Consider the following 15,430-nt stretch of genomic DNA (forward strand, 5'->3'; position numbering starts at 1 on the left):
TCGCTCGTTGATCTGCCTTTCGTGGGTCTTTAGACTCCTCTCATGTGTTTGCAAAGTTAATGGCCAAACGTATCAATACAAAAGTTCTCAATGCTGCTGCTGGTGAAATATAATGTGGATAATATTGAATAAATATCTTTTCATCAGGTTAAATACTGATAATTGCTCACTCAAACCACTTTATCTAATCCTCTCCACTTAACCGTCAGACTCGCGTAACCGTCATGTTTGTAGTTTTTTAACACTTTATATCCGTGTGTGTAGTTCTAATCGAATCCTCGTCCATCTCGCAATGGGTTGTGGGCAATATCAGCCGTTAGAGTGCGCATCGATCTGCACTTCGGATTCTGACCGGAAATAGTAAACCATCCGGGAATCTTTGGAATACTCTTTTCAACATACTACGATTTGGGACATACTAATTCTTTTTTCGAATAGTATTTAGTACGGATAGTATGCGAATTGGGACGCAGCTGTCATCATTTACTCACCCTAATGTTGTTCCAAACCTGTATGAGTTTCTTTCTTCTGTTGAACACAAAACAGATATTTTGAAGAATGTCAGTAACCACCAGACAGTTGATGGCATCCATTGACTTCCATAGTATTTTTTTTCCCTACAATGGAAGTCAAAAGTCAAGAAGCGCATACAGGTTTGGAACAACATTAGGGTGAGTAAATGATGACAACATTTTTGGGTGAACTATCCCTTTAATACAGCCTATAGTCTTCTTTTATGTTAGCGCTAAATAAGTGCTAAATAAATGAATGTGTTGAGGATGGGTTTATGAGCTGATGACATGGATGATATCCATTAGAAAATCCCTCACAGTATTTTTGCATTGAATTGTATACACTAATTTTGATTTATTTGAAGGAATAACATTTTTATTATTACTTATGCATCAAGTTTTTACATTCACAAAGACCTTAAGCCATTAAATATGAAGTCTGGTGTATATCTATGGTATTGCTCAGTGCTGGGTTATGAAAAAGGAGACAGTGGTGTAAAAACAGACAGAACAGCAAGGCGGCGACTTTGATCTTGGTGGGTGGGCGTTTTCTGATGTAAGACGGCACGTAAGGTTGTCTGCAGAGCAAACTTCCTCTCAGTGTGCTGCTCCAGTTTGTCTGCCGTTAACAGACTTGGAAGTCTGCGACAAAATAAATGCAGTACAATATGCAGCCTGCTGTTTTATGACTATACTGTTACGCAACTACTGGTCTACAGCCAAAAGCACCGCATCTGACTGCATCAGCAAATGGGGCAAGACAGGCACTAGGGTGCATGAGTGACTCAGTGTCCCAGGTGCAGTTCCCTCTTGTTCTGGACAGCCCAAATGGACCCTTTTGACATTTAAAGGGGCTTTCAGAAGGGGGAGTCATCATAGTTGGGTAAACTTCAATAGTTGTGTGAATTGTTGTATTCCCATTGGCTCCAATAGCAAAAGAAAAAAATCAATGACAGAGTTTCCATGACTTTCCAAAAAAGAATATAGAGATTGATCACAGCAGAATAAGAGAATGATGTAAAATTTGGTGTCACTCCCTTAGATGTTGTATTAGAAGAATTCACGCAGCAGTGTATTATTATAATTTTATTTATTAAATTTTTTGTAATTTAATACCCGAGGTAATATAACAAAGTATAGCGTTATAAATATATGTAGATTTAAAAAAAAAGAAGTATAGGGTTATAAATATGTATTTTTTTAAATGTTATATATGTTAAATGTTTAAATGTTATGTAATATATATATATACACACCGATCAGGCATAATATTATGACCACTGACAGGTGAAGTGAATAACACTGATTATTTCATCACGGCATCTGTTAGTGGGCAAGCGTAAGGAATTGAGCAAGTTTGACAAAGCCCAAATTGTGATGGCTAGACGACTTGGTCAGAGCATCTCCAAAACTGCAGCCCTTGTGGGGTGTTCCCGGTCTGAATCACATTTTCTTTTACATAACGTGGATGGCTGGGTCCGTGTGTGTCGCTTACCCAGGCAACACATGGCACCAGGATGCACTATGGGAAGAAGGCAAGCCGGCGGAGGCAGTGTGATGCTTTGGGCAATGTTCTGCTGGGAAACCTTGGATTCTGCCATCCATTTGGAGGTTACTTTCACACGTACCACCTACCTAAGCATTGTTGCAGACCATATAATAATAATAATAATAATTAATAATAATAATTTGTTACATTTATAGAGCGCTTTTCTGGGTACTCAAATCGCTTTACATATAGAAGGGGGAATCTCCTCAACCACCACCAATGTGCAGCATCCACCTGGATGATGCGACGACAGCCATATTGCGTCAGAACGCCCACCACACACCAGCTTATTGGTGGAGAAGAGACAGAGTGATGAAGCCAATCATTATAAGGGGATGACTGGGAGGTTATGATGGACAGAGGCCAAGGGGCAAATTTGGCCAGGATCCGGCATCCCTACTCTTTTTCTGAAGGACATCCTGGGATTTTTAATGACCAGAGAGAGTCAGGACCTCGGTTTAATGTCTCATCCGAAGGACGGTGCTCTCAGACAGTACAGTGTCCCCATCACTATACTGGGGCATTAGGACTCACACAGACCACAGGGTGAGCGCCCCCTGCTGGCCTCACTAACATCTCTACCAGCAGCTACCTAGTTTTCCCAGGAGGTCTACCATTCAGGTACTGACCAGAATCAACACTGTACACCCTTCCATGCGGTATTCCCTGGTGGCTGTGGTCTCTTTCAGCAGGATAATACGCCCTGCCACAAAGCAAAAATGTTTCAGGAATGGTTTGAGGACTACAATGAGTTTGAGGTGTTGACTTGGCCTACAAATTCCCCAGATCTCAATCCAATTGAGCATCTGTGGGATGTGCTGAACAAACAAGTCTGATCCATGGAGGCCCCACCTCTCAACTTACAGGACTTAGAGGATTTGCTGCTAACATCTTGGTGCCAGATACCACAGCAGGGATTAGTGGAGTCCATGTGGAGTCCACATCTAGTGGAGTCCATGCCTTGACGGGTCAGGGCTATATTGGCAGCAAAAGGGAGACCAACACAATATTAGGAATAATGGTCATAAAGTTATGCCTGATCGTTATATATATATATATATATATATATATATATATATATATATATATATATATATATATATATATATATATATATATAACGATCAGGCATAACTTTATGACCATTATTCCTAATATTGTGTTGTATATATATATATACAGTGTTGGGGAAAGTTACTTTGAAAAGTAATGCATTACAATATTGCATTACTCCCTTAAAAAGTAACTAATTGAGTTACTTAGTTACTTTTTAAGAAAAGTAATGCGTTACGTTACTTTTGCGTTACTTTTGCGTTACTTTTGCGTTACTTTTTCTCACCTGGGCTGGGCTTGCTTTTTAGTTTTGTTTTTTAATAGCAAAAAAAGTCCTTTTTTGTGCAAATGTAAAGACCTCTTCATACCAAAATTGAAATAATAGGCCTCAGGCTGAGGTATAAATGTGCTGCCATTCTGGATAATGGAAGAATAGGACGCAGGAGAAAAACGTTTTACCAATAAAAACAAAAAATCTAGTAATTTTTGCTCATGGCTTAACTGAATCATCAAAGGTCAGCAGCACGACATTGGTCAATGAAGGTAGATTAAATGCATACAAATATTTGTTCTATTTAACATTTATATATTTGAGGTTTGAGTACTCTGATTTAGCATTTGACTGATTTTATTCATTTTGAGGAGTACAGTATCTTTATTGTGCAAGTGAGATAAATAAATGCTCACATTTAGTCTAGAACTACAATAACCATCATGTTCACACACAACGCCTTATTTTTCACAACATGGGGGCAGGAGAGCTGTCAGTCAAATAAATGTGAAAAAGTAACTTGCGTTACTTTTTTGAAAAAGTAACTCAGATATTTTGTTGTAAATTTGAAAAGTAATGCGTTACTTTACTAGTTACTTGAAAAAGTAATATTATTACGTAACTCAAGTTACTTGTAATGCGTTTCCCCCAACACTGTATATATATATATATATATATATATATATATATATATATATATATATATATATATATATATATATATATATATATATATATATATATATATCAAATGAAAGTGGAATCAGCAAGTAATGTAATGCAAGACTACAGGTTTAATTAACCAGCATTTCTCTGTCACTGTTCTGCAATTTCATATGGTATCGTCCACTCAAAAGTGTGCTTTGTGAGAGTCTAAGGCAGCCCAGCAAAACACATAGCATTTTATGTATTACAGCTAAATGTCAAAGAGGTAGCTTGGCAGAGCATGAAAAAACAGACCCCTGTTTAACCCACAGTGACTCAGTGCAGCTTGCGCAAATAAGGAGCACAGACCGTGGCCTTGTAGGACGTTGCAGCCCTTCATGGAGGCTTGCCACAAGTAAACATTTTTCAGGGCTAACTGGCTCTCTGATTTCACCTTGAACTCCAGCTCATCTTAAACACTTGGAGATTTTTGTCTCCTCTAATATTTACTCATGCTTGATTTGAAATATTTCACTGTGCGAAACGATCACCAGACTCTAAAATGGCGAACTAAATGTACCAGTCAAATTAGCATCTGTCTGGCTAGTTTGGCACACAGGCCGGTATGTTGACTGGAGTGCTGGGTATTGATTCTGGAATCGTGAGAATGAGTTCATTTCTTTCGGTCTTGAGGTCCCTAAATGGTCTCCAATTAAGCATATTTGCACAGCTTGGTGAAGATGTGTCACAGATCAGTAGCATTTGAAGCCTAGCGTTCTGGAGCAGGTGTGTCTGCAGCGGGACGAAAGCACGATAGGAACCCAAGCATCAAGGCACTATACAGAAAGAGGCTCCACATCAGCCCAAAAAAATCTTTTAGGATGGCGGAGGAAAACTAAACTTAAATAATTAAAAAATGATTCTTACATAAAATACAGTTCAGTGACACTCTGTTTACTCTAACACTCTTTTAGACATTTCTAAATTTTATTTCATTTTAATTTTATCACAATAAAATAAAAATATGAAATTATTTTATTTATTTTTTATATTTGTTTTTCTCGCAATCTCAGTCACGCATTAATGCATCTTTAATTTTATTTTTAATTTAAACAGAATTTAATAAAATGAAATAATTTTATATTTATATAGAAGCATGATTGATTTCATTTTAGACAAATAAATAAAAATAAAAGAAACCCAAAAAAATTAATTCCCACTTAAGCGGCCCTTTTTGCAGCAGCTTTGTGTTCGTTCCTTTTCCCGAGCCTGCCTGGTGCAAAATTCTCAGCTGACTATTACCAGATAGTCCATGAGGCATTAGTTCACCAAAGTGTGGCGGACCACAAGGCCATCCTTTGAAGAAAGGAAAAGAGGTTTGAGGGCTGAAGTGATTATCAGGGACTCTCTTAATAGAAATCTCCACTTTATCCCCCACCCCCCAAAATACTGCTCCCTCATCTCAGATTTAGAGGGCCGCTGGGAGACCTGAAGTGTTTGGGTCATAACGTATCGATTGCCAGGGAAACTAAAAAAGAGAATCGTTCTCTAGTCAGATGTACGGTACGGTTCTGGAGCCCAGCCACCTGCTGTCACTGCATTCTATATTGAATATGGGTAATTGACAAATATGAATAAAAAAAATGCTTTTGAAGAAAAAAATACATTATTATGTTATGTGAAGTCTGATGCTTGAGAAAATATATGGTGGTTTTGTTTTTTTGTTTTCCAATGGTATTTCATTTGGCCCCTAAGTTCCAGTGAAAAGAACTCTTAATGCTTCAGCATACCAAGACATTTTGGACAATTTCATGCTCCCAACTTTGTGGGAACAGTTTGGGGATGGCCCCTTCCTGTTCCAACATGACTGCGCAACTGTGCACAAAGCAAGGTCCATAAAGACATGGATGAGCGAGTTTGGTGTAGAGGAACTTGACTGGCCTCTACCAGTCCTGACCTCAAGCCGACAGAACACCTTTGGGATGAATTAGAGCGGAGACTGCAAGCCAGGCCTTTTCTGGGATGTCATTAGTTCATGTGCAAGCAAAGGCAGGCGTCTCAAAACTTTTGGCAATATAGTGTATCAAGTTCCTACGCTTTTAAAAATAAATGGATGAAAAAAATGTCATTTACTACAATCGACACTTGTAAAATTATGCCTGAGGTATTTATTAATATTTGTATGCTTTTCTTTTTAATTTATAAAAGTTGTAATTTATTGAACCATGCTTGAGACAGTCACACCGTAGGAAAAATTTGGCAAAACATTTTTAATAACAAAGCACTTTTTTTATATCAACAGGTCCACGCAAGACAAAGAAATGTTTAATAATTTCCTGCATTTTAAATGATGGCAATACTAATTGTATTCATTTTTATAAAAAATGGCATCACGTCAACAATCCATATATAGAATATTCATTTGACGTGTTAATATTTCAATATCTTCTAGTTTACAGCATGATTTCATACCGAATTCCACCCGGTGTCAGTTAAAGGGGATGTTGAATGGTAATATCAAATCTTTGGAGCAATGATCAATGGAAGATTTAGTGGGAAATTCAAATTTGCGAATGGTAATATAGTTCAGAGCATGAGACTCTAGGTAACAGTGGCCTAAATATTGCTCTTTCTGGGAACAAATCTAATAAAATCATACCTTAATTTTATTAGACATCTTAAATTTAGAGTAATGTAGATGTGTGTGGAAAATGCTGATTGCTGGCATCTGTCCTGTGCAAATAAATGAATGACAGCTGGAAAGTGGAAGCCAGGGCTAGAAAGACGGAAAAATGTCAAGTTTGCACAAGAGAGATAAACACAAGTTTATTTCTCTCCGCCTCACGTGTCAGATTTCGCTCTGCATTTTGTACAATGCTGCCAGACTAAAAGTGCAGATTTGGCAAATGTTTCGGAAAATGTGGCCTGAATGATATTAGAAACAACTACTGACATTGAACATCTTGTTAAACAAGAAAAAGTGTCACTTAGGGGCATCTGGAAAGCATTATCAGTGTCTTAGCCTATATTATTGTAGCAAATGCTATAAAATGAATCGATAAATGGACCATTTTTTACAATTTTTCTTTTTGGTGATGGTAAATCGTAAAAACTCCCTTTGCAATAATTCTGCAAGAGAAAATGTTACAGCCACAGTGAAAAATTGACAAACTGTCAAAACATGACAATGTAAACAGGTACAGTACAGAGAATGAGGCAGTTTTCAATTTAACACTTCCAATGAAACTGGTTAACTTAATTATCTGTACTTGATATCTACTATCGCTCAAGGGAGTTCACAAAAGACCAGTGCGCATTCTGTCTGTAAACAGATCCCATAAGCTTGCTGCTTACAGTAAGCTGTATTTCGGGAAACGTATACACATGGGTGGAACTATTCATCTTGTAAGGCCATATGTGGACTAAAATACATTTCTATTATACTATAGTTATCATATGGTGAAAGAGTAACATTAATATATAACTAAATATGTATTGCAATTCAATGAATTGCATTGGCAACTTGCATGGCCACAGTAAAATGCATTATCATCTAAAATAATAAAAACTCAAATCATTTAAAAACTATTTAAAATCACACACATGAGGTCGCAAATGGTCCGAAGAGATGCAAAATACATGAATCACATATATATCCAGCTATATTCAGTTAGAACTTGCATGAAGATGACCACCATTCTCAAAACTCTGGCAAAGTCTTCAAGGTTGTCCAGAGGAGGAATGAGTAATGACTGCCATTGTCCAACTTCACATTAGAAATGACTCTATGGTATTCAGCACTATCTGGGGCAGGGCGAAGAACATATCCAATCTGTCCCTTTGTCAGGTGGGAATTAGGCTTTTCTCACCTCATAGAGAGAAGCTCCAGAGAGCTGGAGGAGAGAGATAATTCACATACCTCCCCACCAGAAGCCCTGACCCATGATTGTCTCTCATATGGAGAGTTCGAATGGATCAGAAAATCATCCTTAATAAAAATTATACTGCCCCCCCCCCTCCTTTTAAAAAAAACCCTATATGTCTTAAATACGATCATTTACTATTTGCACTTAAAATTGCCGGCATAATTTAGCTGTTTGTGCGAGGTGTCACTGATGCTGATAGCAAATTAGTTGCAGCGCAGTTGACCAGGGGTTTTAAATTGGCCAGCGAGGGCATATCCCTACCTCTTAATGAGGTCTGTATTGTTGCGGATGTCAAGCCTCTTGAAAGGTAAGCCACTTTGTGCCAAACCTCACCCCTCCCCAACCCCGCTCTCGTTGGTTCAGGCTGAATGGCTCTGTGATGTGCTGTGCTCTAGTGTAGTACAGAAGAATTACTTTGTCTTATCTTCCAGTGGACAGGGGTGACCTTGTGGAGAAAAGGGAGAGGCAATTAATACGGCAATCACTTGTGCCGCTCAGAGAGTGCCTCGCCGAGTCCTCTCTGTTAACCTTTTAAGGGAACAGGTAAAAACAGAGGAAAAACAGGGTTGACGAATGCTCACCTTCACACTGTTGGTGAGATCTCTGTAGGTGTGGTAGAGTTTCTGTTGTGCAGTAATGGTGCTCTTGCAAGAGTAGAACAAAGCGGCACGTTTTGATAAACTAGTGTGATTCATTGCTTTTTTAAACAGTGTCAAAAATAATTGTATAAATTACTTCTGTCTTGTTTTTCAGCAAAACATCTAAAAATCCTTTAAAGGTACACTATGTAACCTTTGGCCCTCTAGCGGTTAAAAAACAAAACTCCATGCATTTTGCAGAAGAACATTGTTTTGGTTGTGCTTCGGATCTCAAGCTAACTAACTGAAGATTATTATTGCGGTACTTCCTTGAAAATAAATTCTAGCACAGTGCTACAACAACCACAATGAAATTAGCTTTCACTACACAATAGGGCTGTCAAAATGGCTGAAAAGCTAAATTCAAAATTCTTTCTTAAATTTGATCAAAATTCGAATTATATTCGAATGCTAAAGGCAATACTTAATTTTAGAGTGAAAAAGTACTGTATTGTCTCCTATGCCCACAAGAGTGCGCAAGCGAGCGCAACCAGCAATTGTAAACCAAATCAAGCATCACGTCTTTTATTGAAATGAAATGACATTCACTTTTTACAGTGAATTCACTTTTCAAACAATTGTTGTTAAATAAAATATCATTTCATTAATTAGCATGTAAGGGAAATTAGGTAACAAAAGTGCATAAAACTTCAAGTGCATCAGTTAATGTGAACACAAAATAGCAAACGGACATTCAGAAACAATCCATTTCCACTCACTAAACATCTACATATTGTTCGTCAAAAACACCAAACAGTCAACTTGACCTGCAGCGAGTGCTGAGCGTTTTTTTGTGAGGTATGATCAAGTATGTCTTTGTGGATACATATAACGTTATACCGCATAATTTTGCCACCAACTGAGAGGATTTTTGTCAGCAGGTGGCGTATCTTCTCTTTCATTTATATCCATCTCATGCTCCAAAGCCCTGATTGCCTTCTTCTGCACTGCTCTGTGTTTGACTGTATACGCCGTCAAACAGGTTCCCCATTCCCCGAGTCCTCACTGTTTTTTCCACCTTTTTTCAAATGAACAACACAGCCACTCTGCGCTGTACTGGATAAACAAACCGCATCAATTCCGTCATCATGTCTCGCGCGCCTCTACCAAAAATTCGAATGCACGGTTTTTACATTAAAATGTGATTTTTTTTCGTAAATTCAACGAATATTCAATATTCACATTTTTATTTGACAGCCCTACTACACAATAGATAATACTTTACAATATACTCTGTTAGAGAGCTACGTATGGCAATTTATCTGTAAAAAATAAAATAAAAACGCCATATCCGCGTCACTTTTACAACATTTCAAACCCCTCAGTTCTCGCAGAAAGCCAAGCCAGTGTTGATTCTCATTTTATTACAAGCTTTGCTGTGTTGTCTTTTTGCCAGCAGACCTCTCTGTTTGTTTGTTTTTTAAAAAATGGGTAATTCCCCAAAGGTTCGAAATTTAGTGTGCTCCTGTCACGCCTGCCAGCCGGAGTGCCAGTGATAGCCACCAGAGGGCACTCCTTCCGTCTTTGTTATATCATCATGGACTGCATTTCCCACAAGTGTGCCGCACAAGTCCTGAAAATTGAAGCCAAAACGTTTCGATCGCCCCCAGGTGGCTGCGCGCCGTATCGGTCATAAACCTCACCCTCTCTATGTAATCTAATGGGACATGTAAGGGTTTTTTAACCCTTACATGTATACCTTGGGTCTTTAGCGACCCGAGACGTCATTCACTACCCTCCTCCTCATTCATTTTTTAAAGTTAGACATCAACCTTCTTAGTATTCCTCAATCAATCCATTTTAAACAATTTAACAAGAAAAAAATAATAAAATAATAATTGAATGCCTGTTTTTCCACTAGTTTTTTGTTCAAATTGTATAGGGTCGCTAACGACCCGAGGTGTGTAAGATTGTACGCATTTTTTTATCTGCACAATAATAAATAAATCTATAATGACGAAATGAGTGCAATTCACCTTTATTCCACAAGGTGGCAATGTCTGATACACAATGATGAAGTGACGTTTCACACAATAATCTATATATAATCTGCAAAACTTGAAATGGCTCAGCGATTTACTGCAGAGACAGTACTGAACGCAATCACATATTAGTGTCACTGTCAGTGATCAAAATATTTATTTTGAAGATGTTAAAAATGAGTTTTGAGGATATGCGTGAGATCGCGAATATGAGGGAAATGCTGAATGTACTGGGAAATGAGTTCTGACGAGGACAGTGATGATGGTATAAAACATCTGCTCAAACTGAACCCTTTCAAGCTCCAAAAGGTAACGAAATATGTTTTATTTTATTCTTCTGTAATTGTTACTCAAATGTCCGGAGTTTTATATATTATCGCGACTGGTATAGATCTATCCATGTTAGATATAGATCCGGGTCGCTAAAGACCCGAATATGTAAGAATGTTTGGCAAAACAGTCATCCATTTAAGGGTTAAAGATGGTTTGTCATTTTAGGTAGTTTTTATCATGCTGATGTAAGTTCAATTTTTCATTTTTTAAATAAGTTAGGTTTTAGTTATAAAAACGTGTGTGTGACGTCATGATTGACAGCTGAGATTGACAACATCTCTGAGCGAAGTAGTCACTGAGACACCAACAGACTTTTCTCTGGATATTCGGGAGGAGATTGGAGCTTCAACTTTTAATTTCTACTTTTCCATAACGGTATATTTCATGAGTTGTTCTGCAGTAAACTCTACTAACTGATTCTGCAGGAGTGTGGGCAGGGCCTTGATACCACGGCTCCACTTCACTTCACTACAGCGCAGATTTGGGCTTCGAGTTCACTACTGCGCCGACTCAAGATGTCAGCGCCATATTTGGACATTGGCGGCTTCACTTCTCTACAATGGAAGAGAGTGAAGGTGTGTCGCCCATATTTTTTACAGTCTATGATTTCTCATAACCCATTAACCGGACTCACTCATTGCGAAATCTTCTGTTGTCACATAATGCTCAGAGACGGATGACAAACAGGTGGAAGTGATCAAACAATAATGTCCGGGTAACGGTTTAATCGCAAATCATTTTTTTTAAGTGTTTGATGAATTTATAGTTTTCTAGGATGGTGTTATGTGTTAGGATGTTCAAACCAATCCATAGTACTTTTTCCAATAGAAAGACATTTACTAGATATTTAGTAAAAAAAGCATTATTTGACTGCACTGACACTACCGGATGAGAACTGAACTGAGCTGGTTGATGGCATCACTGTTTTCTCCAGAGCTGCTTTATTGCTCAATTGAACTCATTTCATAATTAATTCCCTTTACACAGTTATTAAACTGAATTAAATCAACACTAAAATGATTTTAGCTGAACAATGACACTATTGACTTTTTAGAGCAGAATTCTGTTTGCAACATGGATCATTATATTCCTGTTTATTACTGTAAAGCTGCTTTGAAATCATCTTTCCTGTATAAAGTGCTATATAAATAAAGGTGACTTGACTAGCCCAGTTTAATTCAATGGCGTAAGGAGGACTATTTATTTATATTCAGTTTAACTATTTAGTATACTATAGTATTATAACTATTTAGTGTTTTCACTGTACCAGCGATCTGAAAAGATGTCAAGAGACAAATACAGAAGGAGCTGTCATGGAATACTAGTAAAAGTTGTAATTTTCCTTTTGCCAGATACACCCTGTGCTGATTTAGATTAAAATTATCCATGTAATCTGTCATGTTCTCCATATTTAATGCTGTTCAAATCTCTGTTCCACTGTACTCTCCAAAATAAACACACTCTCTTATTCAACAGTCCCTAAGCGACACTACACAACACTAATCTCTGAATGCAGACAACACAGATCAGGTATGCATCAACAGACACCGAGATTATTCCCTGTGCACACCGAGGTTCAGTTGCTTCGCTTCAAATGAGACACAATCACACCAATGGGAGAGAAGATGAAATGTATTAGAACTGAACTGCATTCCACAAAATAATCTATTTAATACAGTTTTTATGTACTTTTTATTTGAACCACATACTGAAGTGGTGGCTTTGCTGTAGGCAGGTAAGTCTCTAACAAGAGAAGATTTTAAAGACATAAGCAACCTGTGATAAGGAAAACAGCACAGAAATAGATAAGTTCAAAGATTCAGAGTTGAATATCACACGAGCAAGAGTTCTGTTGATCCAGTATTCACAGTCTGATATTGCGGATCTTATAAATAAAACAGCATGATTGCAAGTGTGATATTGCTTTTACAACAGTTCATAAACATAGGTATTGGAGTTTGGAGCTCCAGAGCGGCTGGGTTTTGGAGTTATAACCAACTACCAACTACTTTTTAGACAGAATATTGCAATATTTTACTGCCAACAAAAATAGTTCCAAATAAAGCCACAGTCCAGATGCTACACATCTCTGAGCAAAACACAGTAGTCAGTGTTTTTAACTGAATTGGTTAAATTAATGATTCAATGACGCACTCGTTCCTGAACGAATTGGTTCTTTAGTTCCTGAATCACTTCTTTAGTTACTGGGGCCTGTACCATGATGGTAGTTTAACAAACTCAGGGTTACAGGATTAGTTTCGAGTTGACAAAACCAAACCAATCTATTCAGGCTTTGTCGGTCCCATGATGCTGATCATCAGCTTTCTCTGTCAACTCAGGATTTGATCGTGAGTTTAGGAGTTCAGCTGTGACATCAGTAGTGAACAGCCAATCACATGCTGTGGTGGATCAGTGAAACTGAGATTCACTTCTCGCGAGAGAAGCAGTGATAATGATTTCTCTCTTATGCAGAATATTACATGATTGAAAAATATTAAGAATTTAAACAAATTAACACAGGAAGAAGAAAAGAGCTGTCTATGAAAGAGGACAACTTTAAGAAAAATCTTACTACGTCAATGCAAGTAAAAGTTATGAAGTTAGTTTAGTTGATATATAGAGAGAATTGAACATTTAAGCTCACATGTAGTCATTTTTATAGCTTTATTTATTGATTTTAAAGCTTATTTGTATGACCTTTATATAGGCTATATTTATATTATATTTTTTATATTTTAACTATGTGCCTATTAATGATTGATTAACTAAAATGATACATGTGTAATTGCTTAAATTACTTTAAAAAACAATTAAATTCAAGCAGCCGTGCAACGAGCATGAACGCGATCATCTGTGAACGCGATCGATCATCTCTTCCTAAAGAATAAACATGAATGAACATCTGAAGGTATGTTGAGGATGCATTACAACTTACTGTCACGAATCATATGTGGTGTAATCGCTCAATCAGTGTTTCAACGGCGGAAAGACCTCAATAAAACTGCTTGTAAACTAAAGAATGTCATGTAACGTTAACGTCACATTTACCTCAGGCAGTCATTCAGTGTCCACAGCTGTTAGTTCACTAGAGAAATCAACTCTTTCACTAAATATATGCACTATATTAGCCTATATATATTCATTAGATTCTACTTAACCTGTTAGTGATGTCTTGATTATTTCATGTATGTTTAAATAAACCTGTCATGATAATGACAGCACTTGTATAAATGATTATACTTCAACATTGAATCGGGGAAAAAACTATTTTATAATTAAAATAAATAGCAACTGAATTTAGGCTAATAGTTTGGGCTCTGTTGTTAACCTTTAATATTAATGTGCAAGTAAGGGCTCTCTATATATTTTACAGCAATATCTTCAATAAACTTTTAGTTATAACTGAATTAATTTAAGGACAGACACTTTTTTTCAGTAAACCACTGTTTAATAAAAATAAATAAAAAGCAATTTTGTAAAACTGCTGTACCGAACCGTACTTCAAAACCGAGGTTCGTACCGAACCATCAGTTTTGTGTACCGTTACACCCCTACATACTACTCTTACTATTTTTACAATAGCTTTCACTGGCAGAAAAATGTATAATATATATATATATATATATATATATATATATATATATATATATATATATATATATATATATATATATATATATATATATATATATATATATATATATATATATATATATATATATATATATATATATATATATATATATATATATATATATATATATATATATGTATATATATATATATATATATATGTATATATATATATATATATATATGTATATGTATATATATATATATATATATATATATATATATATATATATATATGATACGCTGTTCCGAATTCGTGTTTGACTCATAAAGACACTCAAATGTCACCACCTACTCGTGTAACAATGTACCTGCAGCAGTGGTGTAGCATCTGGGTATGCAGGGGTATGCATGTGCTTCATTACTGTATGGCTTCATTGAAGCACATGTGCACACATTCAGACAGTCACTCTCACACAGAGATCGTGCAGCCCACACACATAAACATTCAGGAGCACAAAAACCTTTTGTCAACTAAGACTAACTAACCTAAGACTTTTATTACAAAAAAAGGTTTACTACTGAAACGCTACATTATATTTCTCAGCAACGAGGTGGGAATTTAATAGTTTTTTAAAGTAATTTAACACACACTATTAAAGGGTTAGTTCACCCAAAAATGAAAACAATGTCATTTATTCCTCACCCTCATGCCTTTCCAAACCCGTAAGACCTCCGTTCATCTTCGGAACACAAATTAAGATTTTTTTGTTGAAATCCGATGGCTCAGTGAGGCCTGCATAGGGATCAATGTAATTTACACTCTCAAGATCCATTAATGTACTAAAAAACATATTTAAATCAGTCCATGTGAATACATGTGAATATAGTGGTTCACCCCCCGAAATAACGACTTTCACAGATTTCAAAACACTACTTCATGAAGCT

The sequence above is a fragment of the Gobio gobio genome (genome assembly GCF_949357685.1).
Source record: "Gobio gobio genome assembly, chromosome: 19".
Taxonomy (NCBI): domain Eukaryota; kingdom Metazoa; phylum Chordata; class Actinopteri; order Cypriniformes; family Gobionidae; genus Gobio; species Gobio gobio.